The sequence below is a fragment of the Armigeres subalbatus genome, chromosome 3 (assembly GCF_024139115.2).
Source record: "Armigeres subalbatus isolate Guangzhou_Male chromosome 3, GZ_Asu_2, whole genome shotgun sequence".
In the NCBI taxonomy this organism is placed as follows: domain Eukaryota; kingdom Metazoa; phylum Arthropoda; class Insecta; order Diptera; family Culicidae; genus Armigeres; species Armigeres subalbatus.
Window position 1 is genome coordinate 123,363,936 of NC_085141.1, and position 12,938 is coordinate 123,376,873.

The window sequence follows — 12,938 nt, forward strand, 5'->3', positions numbered from 1 at the left end:
TTCGAACCGTTTGAAGCTTTCATCAAAATTCGTAACAGTTTCTGAGATATAAGGAGTTGAAACATTTTTCGTTTTTGGCCCAATCTTACCCCCTAGGCCCAATGTCACCCCGAACGACGGTACCTTAAAATGAATGAGATTGATATGGTAGTATATTTGAATATTTGCTTCATTGAGAAAAAAAAAGTGACACGACTGCGTACCGCATACAAAGTGATTTGACTCAATTTTTGGGTTAATTTATTTGTCCGTGCAGGACCTAACTTTTATACCACTTTTGAGTTCCGTGTCGCTTTTCTCATGTGACAGAACGATGTTCCCCATACCAGTTATACAACTTTGGCGAGAAGCAAAGGGGGCCAACTTTTTGCTTCGGTTTCTCTTCGGAGTTACACTTATGTTATGTGCTATCAGCACGTCTGAAAATTATTCGCCAGGCATGCTGCTATGGAGCAAAGGCGAAAAGGTGGTTTTCGCCGTTGCATTCCGCTAGCTTTTGAAAATTTCTGCCCCTTGGTGCAGTCGCATAATAGACACAGTCGCATAATAGATACACAGTGACCGCATGGTTCTTAGTAAACCTTAGCGGACAGAACGAAAATCTCACGAGTGCACAGTGGCTAAAATCGTGTTTTCTTCGAGACATTTTATCAGAAAGATGACGCGCTTCTTAGGAGGTATTCAGCCTTATGATCAATCCCCCTAAAAGTGAGATGAAAAATTTATTTTTTCCGCTTTACAACATGTAAGGTATATGTCTTCGCGAGAGTTGTAGAAAAGTTCTCCTGAAAAACTTTGTCGAAGACACCAAGTTCGTAATTTCATTACTTTTGGAGATTTATTGCATTTTATGCCAACAAGTTTTGAACATGTTCGATGTATAAGCATACAATCATATGGAGACGCATGGTGCATTGGTTCATCAACTCCTTGTGGTGGGTGATTGATTTCTACCTTGCAAAGTAGGAAATGGTTTTTGATGAAACATTACTTACATTCGCTTACAACTCTACAGTTCAGGTATTAATTTAAAGTTTATTATTTCTATTTTATTATACGTATGAGGTTGACTGCCACAATTTTCCCGTTGTTAAGTTGCAGAGTTAAATCGCATATGACTAAAAAATCCAATAAAACTGTTATAACTTTTTTATTTTTAAGTTGAATTTGCCTTCTCCGGATTGGCAATCCTACGTCTTTGCTCGCAAGGCTACTGGAGTCCCCTGAGACTGTCTATATCCATACATCCACAGAACTTAAAAACTATGTCTTAAGAACAAATTTTAATTCCTGTCCTTCCTATTGCCCCCTACAATACAATGTTGAATAGTAGGCACGTAATATCATAGCCTGGTCATTAAACTATCTGTGCGTTTCAAAGGGACTCGAGAATGACCTTGAAAATCAAACTACGCTCAAAACCCGGCCATATCGGGCTCGAAAGTCGATGAATGGATGATGTGTAGGCAGGGCACGTTGTGTTCACAGCTTTCGTGCAAAATCTAGCATACGACGAACACTTAGTCTGTGGAGGAGCGTTCGCCCACCCCGCCTGGTAGTATTCCACGAACTGTCTTGCATTTGGTGCTAGTTGACGGCATAAAACACCACCATTCAGATGCTCCTCGTAGTGTTGCCGCCAGCTTTGCATCACTTCCTGCTCGATCGTAAGAAGGTTCCCATTAATGTTCTTGCACATGTTATGCTGTGGCACTTAGCCCTTAAGCCTATTGTTCATCTTTTTACAGAACTTTCGTGTTTTATTAGCGCAGTATGCTCTGTCTTTTCGGGGGCACGATCTTTCTATTGGTACTTTTTCATTCGTATAATTGTATTTTTTTGTTCCGAGTCACGTTTGCTCTAGCGCAAAATTTTTGAGACTGGTTACATCACAATGAATTCATACCATTTTGTTGATTGACATTTCGTCGAATGGGCATTTGGTCGAAGGGACATTTAGCCGAAAATGAATTTTTAGTCCACTAGAGACGTAGTACATTTGGACGAATGACGTTTGGTCGAGAGGACACTACATCGAATGAACATTTATTCGAAATCAGATTGTAGAATGAAGAATCTTCGTACACTTGGCCGAAAGACGTTTGGCCTAAAGGACATTTGGTCGAAAGTGGATTTTTGAATGGATAATCTTGATACATTCACTTGAATGGATATTTGATACTTTGATAATAATAATTGCTTTGCTCCAATAAGAATGAGGGGTTCATAAAAAGAATTAAAAAAATGGAAAACGTTAAATATTTCCGACTGGATATTGGAGAAACATTAGTCGAATAGCCATTGGGATATTCCGTTGAATGACGTCGAAAGGAAATTTAGTCGAAAGAGCATTTAGTCGAATGGACATTTAGTCAAATGTTGGAGGCGAATTTCAGCCGGTAATATGTAATTTCGTAAAATGGATGATCTGTCAATAGATTTTTGGTTAAATTTGAATAAAAAATTCATGAGAAAGTTCAATCAGCAGCGGAAGAAACGAATACGGAAGCTAATGATTCTGGTATAGAAAAATGGACTATAGAAAAATTGAAAACCTACAGAAATAGCAAAATATTAAGTAGTGATGGTGAAATACCCTTTATTCTATTTTTCGGCACAAGCTCAAAAACCAATGATATCAATGCTATTCTGCCAGTATTTCATCGTAGTCGACTTTGGAACATTTCGTTTATTGACATTTAGTTGAATAGCATTTGATGAAATGACATTTCGTCAAAAGGACGTTTAGTCAAAGGGACGCACAGTGCTTCGAACGTATGGAGTTACGGGACAAAAATCATAACTTATATTCTACATGTTCTAACTCAATGGTGTCTTTGGGAAAATGGTTGTGAACTAGTTTTTCTACTAGTTGCATTACCGACCTATGTTAAATTGATAACTGCATAAGTGGCGTAAACGCCAAGTTCAATAATATAATATGCTTCGTACAATCGAGATCCCTTTGGGAAAATTGTCACTCATGATAAAAACTAATAGCTGCGTAATTGATCTATGTTTAATAGATAATTGCAAGAATGCCGTAAACGCCAGATTTTACGATATGCCTCAAATAGTCAGGATCTTTTCACGAAAAATATGAGGTATGTTTCTAATACAACAATTGACAAATCTTCAATTGATCATCTCATATGTGACGTATACGCCAGCTCTAATGTTTTATAGTATAGAATCAGGATATCCTTAGAAATGATTTGAGGAATTGTTTTTTTTAACGACGCTATCAGAAATCCTTGTTATCATCATCATCATCATCAATTTGTTAATTTTTTTCCAAGTTCGTTTATTTGGTATAGAATCATCATTATAATGGAATTTCAGCAGCTCATCTGGTCACTTGGCGTCAGGGACGATTTGGCGTGTCGTCGTGCTCGATGAATGGTTCGACTGGGAGCACCTTCCGGATGGCCATAGAATGAAGGATGTTGGACATTGCCGCGGATTCGACCAGAGGATAGTGTTGTTTTTATTGTCGATAATTTTTAATGGAACTAGAGCCACGACAAGCAGGCTCTCATCTGAGCTCTCAACCTTCGACAACTTTTGTGTGTAGGTGCTATGTCCTGCTTCCATCAAAAGCCCATTTGTATACATGTTTTACCATCCTTGAGCTCTCTACCGAAAGTTGTTGCATAATGCTTAGCGAGCTTAGCTTACTTCGAAGCAGATTCTTTCGGATAAATCAAAGTCAATTTACAACGCCATTGGTTGTGCCGCTGTCATAACCTTTTCCTGATTTGCGTTTGAGCTACTTGATATATTGGCCGCAAATGCTAGCTCCTCAGGTTCATTATTATTGATGAGGTCTTCAACACGTTGTTTCTTTGTTTTATTTGAACATTCCTGAAACGGTTTTTAAGGTCTTCCCTTCGCGATGTTGAATGAAGACTCGGCAATTCTTTCAATATTTGTATTCGGATTGCGAGGAAGATTTACCAACGAAGACAATCAGCGAGAGTTTTGCTTCTAACATGATCAAAAGCTCTGTGACCATTTTTGATCAATCCTCAAACAAAAGAATTTGCAAAACTGCTTTAGTTCTTTTTCAAGTTCCTCGGAGAAATAATCTGGGTTATATAAATCCGACAGAAACTTCAACACATGAGCTTTTCGTTGGGACGGATCAATGGAAAGCTATTGTTTGCATATATCTATGTTATTGAGCGCAAGAGTATCACCTAGAAAATCGTTAACAGCTATTAATAGAGCAAATAAGAGCAGCTAGAATCACTTCCATTCTCTTAAGAATACTATAAGTGAGCTCTGGTGCGATTTTCAGAGATGTGTTTTGATGTACTTTTTTTAAAAAGCTGTTTGAAGTTGTAGATTATTTCTTCCTATATAACTTCATGCCTATAACTTGGAAGCTTTACTCATCACAATGATCGAAATATGTCCAACTTAAACACATTAAATTGGATCACACTTACTTGATTTTAGGCTTTCCATATCTATATTCACAGTGAAAGGTACCGTTCGAAAACTTAGGCAATGCCAAAGATGCTTTACACTAACAGGTGAAAAATCATCCACTTTCAGCGATTGAAATGTTTACAAACACGAATTGTTTTGATCGTCCCAGTGACCTCACAAAGATACTAATGCGCAACCAGCATAATTGAAACATATTTTAATATCATGGTCTACTTGATTCGACTAAATACGAGAGTCGATTTTTCCATTTTTGTCCAAGGGACAAAGCACTGTAGGACGTGTGGTCGAATGGAAATGGTTGTCTTATTATTATTCTATGTTCTATTCTTATTATATTTATACTCTTTCTTTCATTAAATTTCGACCAAATAGTTATATGATCTAATGTCTATTTGACGTATCTTTTGACCAGGCGGTTTAGATTCATCGTACTCGGTTAGAAGAATTCGCCAAAGGTAATATCCATACGGTAATATTCACCGTTTTCCTATTATTTATTCTTTTCATGAACCCATCATTCTTCAACATTCACAACATTGGAGCAAATAATTATGCTACTAATTATGGGTAATTCACTGTACTTTAAGGAAAAAATATTGATACAAATCATTTCTTCTTGTTTCTAGTGAAAAGTCGAATCTTCTTCTTTATTCCTCTCATCAAAAGTTGCACACCTCCGAAGTCACCTTCCTTGGCACATTTGTTCCACATTTTGGTCATCTGAGTCGCGTCCCGAGCTGTTTTTCTTAATATTCTTTTCTTAAGCTTCCGCTTCATTACTGTCCAAAATGTCTCGATGGGCCGGAGCTGTGTACAGTTGCGTGGATTTATGATTGTATCGATGAAATCTTCGTTATTATCGCGGTACCACTGGATGACTTCCCGGCTATAGTGGTGACTCGCCAAATCTGACCAAAACTTCACGGGACCTTTATGGGTTTTATGAAAGGTAGACCGCGGTTTTTGAGACATTCCTCCTTGTACAGCTTCGAGTCCATCGTCTTATTCGTTACAAACACTTAGGTCTTTGCTCCACAGCTGCATATCCCTTGCCAGAATCATCTGTTTTTTTTTTGCAAGTGCCGCTGCAATACAATAAATGATTCCGGATTCTAAATGGACATAGCTATACTATCATTTCGTCCAAACGTCATTCGACCGAATGTCCTACCTCTCTAGTGGACTAAAAATTCATGTTCGACGAAATGTCCTTTCGACCAAATGCCATTCAACTAAATGTCATTTGACTAAATGTCTTTCGACGAAATTGTGTAGATTCAATTAGGTCATGTGACCGTTTGGTCGAAATTAAATTTTCAACCAATAATTAACGAATTTTGGTTGGAAGTGAGTTTTATACTGAACTAATTATAGTTTAAATATTGAGTGAAAGAAAGATTATCAATGAAAAAATTAGGAAAACCATTTCCATTCGATCAAATGTCTCTTCGACTAAACGTCTTTTCGACGAAATGTCATTCGTCTAAATGTCAATCAACGAAAAGTTTCAAAAGAAGTATTGGCAAAATAGCATTGTGATAGGGCAGGATCGTAGTTTCCGACGGGTTTCGGAATTCGCAAACGGCCGGGAAACACTATTGAGGCCGAACGCCTCGTGCCTTTTCACTGGGGACAACTACACGCAAACTTTCACCTACTCAATTAGTGGGTGAAATGGTATTGTCCTCTCTTTTCTCTCAGAATTTTCCATAAAGTAATCAAAATGTTCCATTGAAAAACAAAATGTCAATAAATACATCATTATTAGCAATATAAAATTTTAAAAAAATCCAAAAAATAAATATTTTTCCTAAAAAAATAAATTAAGAAACTTTCCACAAAATAATCAATTAACGGTTTTAAAGAAGGGGCCATCAATGGAAAAAATGCTCAGTTTTATTGCTTTTTGGTATTTCTTAATGGAAATTTTCATGTTTTTTATTGCTCTTTATTGATTATTTGTGGAATTTTTTAAATATTTTGTGTAAAATTTTGTAATTGCTTATTGCTAGAACTGATTTATGTATGGAAATTTGATTTTTTTTTATTGGAACATTTTGATTTCTTTACGGAAAATTCTTCTTTTATAATTGCAATTCTTGCATTTAAAAGTGCTATTTTTGTTTTGTGGAAAAGTTTTAATTGTTTATGCAAATTTTGCATCATTTATGGAAACTTTATATTTATATGAACCGGTGCCAGCGAAAGTGGTACATGAACCATTTTTGTCGATTTTGAGTATTTTACACCAATTGCTTCTGTGAGCAAAAGTTTAGTAAGGGAATAACGAAAAATTGATTTTTTGACAACTAAATCTGGAGATATGCACTTTTTAATTTCTGGTATATATCACAATGGCAATTTCGTCTCCAGAAAAAGTGGTACATGTGCAGTTCTACCCACTAAAATCAGCTTACTGAAAAGAAAATTTGACAACATGGATGTTTTCGCCACAGATTTTAACCCTATTTTGAATTTCAAAATGGTTTACTGTAGTTTAAAATAATTTTATTAATGTACATGTACCACTTTTACCGGCAACGATTTTCGGTTTCTGTTGAATTTTGTTCCCATTAATAGTGGTACATGTGCTATTTTTTCCAACAAACTTGAAATTTGTCAAGAAACTTCACATATTTCTCATTACTACCTTTATGCACATCAGCCATAACACAGATTTGATAAATTGGTTTCGAAACGTCTGTGAGGATCGCATATGTTATATAAAGAGTCATCCTTAGTCTTTAAATTTCAATCAATGAATCATATCATATGGTCCGTGGTCCGCCGTGCGGCATAGCTTAATCTTTCTGGTATCATATGACCGCTGGACGGCTGCCATTTCCAGATGCTGCTGCTGATCCTATTGATAAGGTGCTTTCTGTCTTTGGCCTTTCAATCACCTTTGTTTAATATGGAGCTCAGTAGACTGAATACAGTTAACAGTTTTCGAAAGATTTTCACCCTTAAAAATGTCCATCGTATACTTTTCCCATGATCTTTGTTCGCTTGAAAGAATTGTACAATGCGCGTCGTTGTACTTCCTGTTTCGACGACATGTTGTAAGCAACTGAACATGTTGGACTAAAAGTGTGTGGGTGACAATTTTCTGAATATTGTAAGGATTCACATAATATAAAATTTCTCTGAAAGCAATATAGTTCTCGTAGAAATGTATTGAAGTATTGAAATTTTCATTATTTAGTGGAAGACCGTTAAACAGCAAAGTACTTCTCACTGGTGAACTGCAGGGATGACAAATCCGACGAATTGTACACCAAAGCGTCGACCGCTCCATCGATGGATGCTGTAACTCCGTTCGCCAAAGCCAAGGAGGCATCGATCTGTCTAGCCCACCTCGTTCAGTTTTATTAACACAACCAATCTTTAAAACTTCAAACTTCTAAGCCGTAGCACTTGAAAGTCACACCATGCACAAAATCATATATTTTCATAGTTCACCATAACGACAACACCAGCCGAATTGTAATAGTTTGGCGGTGATTGGCAAACACCTACTGTTTAGCCCCGCTTGTTGCAGATTTTCCTCACAAAAGAGGACAATGTGCTTGGCAATGTTTCAGATTTACATTCGCTAATAACAATACAATACAAATTTCTTCAGATTGCTAGAAGTGAGAATTGTGAAGTGAGAAGTATGGAATTAGAAATGCGCAGTAGGAAGTGAGGAGTGATAACTAGAAATTTAAAAAAAAGTAGTAAGAAGTGAAAAGTGTGAAGTGAGAAGTGAGAAGTGAGAAGTGAAAAGTGAGAAGTGAGAAGTGAGAAGTTGGAAGTGAGAAATGAGAAGTGAGAAGTGAAAAGTTGTAAGTGAGAAGTGAGAAGTGTAAAGTGGTAATTGAGAAGTGAGAAATAAGAAACGAGAAATGAGAAAAGAGAAGTGAGAAATGAGAAATGAGAAATGAGAAACGAGAAATGAGAAATGAGAAGTGAGAAGTAAGAAATGAGAAGTGAGAACTGAAGAAAGCGAAGTGAGAAGTGGAAGGTAGAAAGTAGAAAAAGTAGAAGAAAGTAGAAAAACTAAAAGTAGAAAAAGATAAGTAAGAATTGAAAAATAAGAAATTAGATGTGCAAAATGCGAAATAATAAGTGAGTAACAAGAGTGAGAAGCGAGAAATGAGAAGTTCGAAAGTCAAAGTGAGTTATGAGAAGCGAGAAGTGAGTAGTAAGTGTGATTCTTTATTCAATTGACTTGTGTGCATATCATGCGTTAACGACATAAAACATCTTTCGCACCATTTTCATACAAAAAATATATCCATTTGGTTTTTTGATAGCCCCTATATTACCAAATTGAGCTTAAGATTTGATCTCCCTAGAAATACAGTTACGTTTTTCATTTCATTACGAAACAAAGAAATAAAGCACCGAATTCGTCGTTTCTTTTTGCTAACATGCGTGCTCACTGCTGAAAAAATCACAAAAATTAGAAACAAATAAAATTCATTGCTTTGTTTTTCGTGGGATGAATATCGGAGCTATGAGCAGGGATTGAACTTATCATTTCATTATCATTTAGTATTCAGCTAATAACTCATTCCAGAGGCGGAATTCCAAAAAGTGATGTATCACGGACTTCTAGCGTTGATTCCCCTCTACAACTTTGTCTAAGGGTACAATGCTCTATGTCTAATATTAACAGCGTGAAACGCTAGGATCACTCAATATACTAAATGATAATAAGTGTTATTATCATTTAGAATATAAAGTGATACTTGCGTTTCCGCGGTGAATATTAGACATAGAGCAATGTACCCTTAGACAAAGTTGTAGAGGGGAATCAGCGCTAGAAGTCTGCCATACAACACTTTTCGGAATTCCGCCTCTGAATGAGTTATTGGCTGAATACTAAATGATAATGAAATGATAAGTTCAATCCCTGGCTATGAGATAAAGTCCAGGTGCAGTAACCACACTTTCTTCGTTACTTTGCACGAGAAAACCATCATCATTTTATTTGTAAAGCGTTTATAGTCGGACCACAAATACTAACATTGCAAGGCAAATGTCAATTTCAACATTCTTGGCCATTTTGACCTTCTCAATTGCAGAGAACTCCCTTCGAACTGTTTGCCTATTTTTTTTTTCATCTTAAGTTGGCAAAGGTTATCTTTTTGTTGACAGACTACTGCGAGACTGCTAAGCTGTCATTTGTTTCGTAAATCCCATTTGTTCATCTGGTCATGTAGGTAGATTCAGCATCTTTCATACACCTACCTACTTCCAAGCAAACCCAGATTCCAACACACCACCCGCTATGCCAGAAGCCGTCAAGGTTATCCTTTCTCGTGAAATATCTCACTCGTTACTCGTTACGTGCAAACAGATGCATACGTAATGAATCGCATAATTGTAACCTTTTCATATCGGAACGTTAGATCTGAGGCGTTAATGGTATGAGGGAAGATGGAACCTATTCGTTTCCGATAATCCTTCCGCATAACTCATCTCCTCATTAATATAGATGTGCTCGACAAGCAGGCAACGGAGCGAGCAATTGGCACTCTCGAAGAAAGTAAACTGTTGCACTTGAAAGGCCGTCCCAAGAGATATGACATTATGAGGTACGATAATGGGTGAAGACACGGTCTTGGTGTAGCCACGCAGCGCTGTCACTTGCTTTCGAATGGTGGAAATTCCGGATCCAAGGTGCGACCTTGATTCGGTTGGCATCTCCATATTAGCAAATGCCAGTCACCTAGACTACGGTCGCTCATAAATTCTATGCAAACGATTGTACCATGCATCAAAGTCTGGGTGCTAGATGCCGCCGACGATGATGCACAGTAGCAGGGGTTAGTGGAAATGAACTGGGAGTAATTTTTCATAGTGATTGTACGGAGACTCACCCCAATAGTTACGAGGAGCACACATCTATTGAAAAATCCTTATCCCATCGATGAAAAATTCATATTATTCTGTACTTTATCTCTTGTTAGTCAAATTATCTGTTTTTTTTCCTTATGCGGTATGCCTTTGCTGTACTGCGGAACCCTAAACGAAGCTTAGAGGCAGTAACCCTACCACAACATGAACACCGTGCTTTAGCAAAACTCCATCGAGATTCCTTTCATAAGCTGCAAAATGTACCACGATTGTTTTCCGCCACGTGTGTTGCCGAGCAGGTCGACGTGCACACGGTTTATTTCGCAAGAATTTACCAACGCGTGAACGTCTTTAATTATTCCAGCATGTTGCATCTGCACAATCTATGTTTACAAACTTCCTGCCCGGGATAGTCTTATTTTGCTTGCTCAAGTCATGGAAGTTCAAGCATACAACGGAATGGAACCACCAGGCCAGCCGCAACGTACCGCGCCAGGACGGGCGGCGTAAAGTTGATTACTGTTTACCTAAGCGTATTTTGATGGGGAGAGGAGTTGTGGAATTAGCTTGAGTGGATGTGCACGAGAATGATGTAAACACCTTCATATGTGGCTGCCGTAACAAATATTTTAAGTTGCATATACCTAACTGTGTTTCAATTTTGAAGTTTGGGGTTTGTTTGAGTGTAGGCTTTGTAGATATACCTAATTTATATACAAGTACAAGCATCGTGTATCATCTTTAAAGTTTAATTTTTTTTTCGCAAGTGATGGTTAGTCACTTCTTCTTCTTCTTCTTCTTATTGGCATTACATCCCCACACACTGGGACAGAGCCGCCTCGCAGCTTAGTGTTCATTAAGCACTTCCACAGTTATTAACTGCGAGGTTTCTAAGCCAGGCTACCATTTTTGCATTCGTATATCATGAGGCTAGCACGATGATACTTTTATGCCCAGGGAAGTCGAGACAATTATCAATCCGAAAATTGCCTAGATCGGCACCGGGAATCGAACCCAGCCACCCTCAGCATGGTCTTGCTTTGTAGCCGCGTGTCTTACCGCACGGCTAAAGAGGGCCCCTGGTTTAGTCGCATACTCATTCAAAGCAAATTGCGCCGTTTTTTAAATATTATGGTTTGGTATACAACCATTGGCGTAACTACAGGGGGGGCTAGGGGGGGCTATAGCCCCACCTAGGATCCAAATAGCCCCCCTTAGAATTTTTGCTACTTCGCATAAGTATTGCACTTATCTAGTTATCTGAGCTTAACTACTCAGATAATGAATTTCATTCATCTTCTCTTTTTTCACATCTGTTGAATTTGTTTATCAATATGTTACTTTTGAATTTCGAATAATGCAGTACCGATTTGCAAATTCCCGCTAAAATAATATTTTTTTGCGAAAACCACGGGGTTTGAATCCGAAGGAGAATGACAAAATCTTTCACTTATCATGTCTGTATACTCTCTAGATAGGTAGCATACCATACGAGACATTTTTCGGAATCTGTTACGATAATGTACTGATTCGGGGGCTATTACTCATGATAAAGGCCATATAAAAATTATATCAACATATGTTATTTTGCAATACTAAATTTCTAAACTAAACTAAAATTTGTTAGAAATTTGATGCAGGATGTGTTAAAAATATCTAAATTTATATAAAAAATAACACTACTTTAAACAAAAAGTTTTCAAATTATGTTACAACTTTGTCACAAAGATAACATATTCTGTAAGAATTATAACAGAATCAGATACATTATATGTTGTTTACTGTGTAGTTGAAAATTTTTACAGGTCATAATAGGTCGTAATAGAGCATGAAACTAAGCCTTTGCTAATTTGACAATCTTTTCAAATTATATCAACGTATGAGGATCTATTTGGCTTGCAAACTTCAGCATGCTTTGGTGACCGAAGAATTTCAAACAAATCCTGATTTTATCAATGAAATTTCTCAGCAAATGAGCAATATTTTAAAACTTTTGTTTTGTGGAAAACAATTATGATCTCATGCTTTCTAATATAGACCTATAAGGCGCAGGATCAAAAATGTGATACAACGTTTCATATGCATGTATCGAATTCAGGCATTTCCGATTTGTCTGGTAAAGCGTTTTAGGGATTTCGTAATGCTGCTATTTCTTGTAAATATTAAATTTTCAGTAAACAAGCTAGGCTTCTTTATTTTCGACAAAGTTTTGGCAAATCCCTCAGATTTTAAAGAGAGGTAATTGAAATTTAAATGAGAAAGAGCTTGGAATACTGTTGGATGGATTATAAAAATCCACAGACTCCATTTGCTTTGCTAAGGCTCACGCCATTTCTATTTTTTATAGGCTGAGTGTCGTGACCCACAATTTATAATGTTCAAGTCGTCAATGGATGTGTTTTATGTTAATCGGTTAATGTTTGTTTGGTCGGCCAACTTGCGAACAATATATATTAGTTGTTTTGAGCATTGAGCGAAAACTAAGTTATCGTTGTTTTGAGTGAAAAAGTAGAAAAATAAAAAAAATATAGTTAGCCCCCCTAGAATTTCCCATTAGTTACGCCAATGTAATACAACGTGCTGATTATATCTTGTTGGCGTAAGTCAAAACACGGTCTTGTAGTTGACTACTTAGT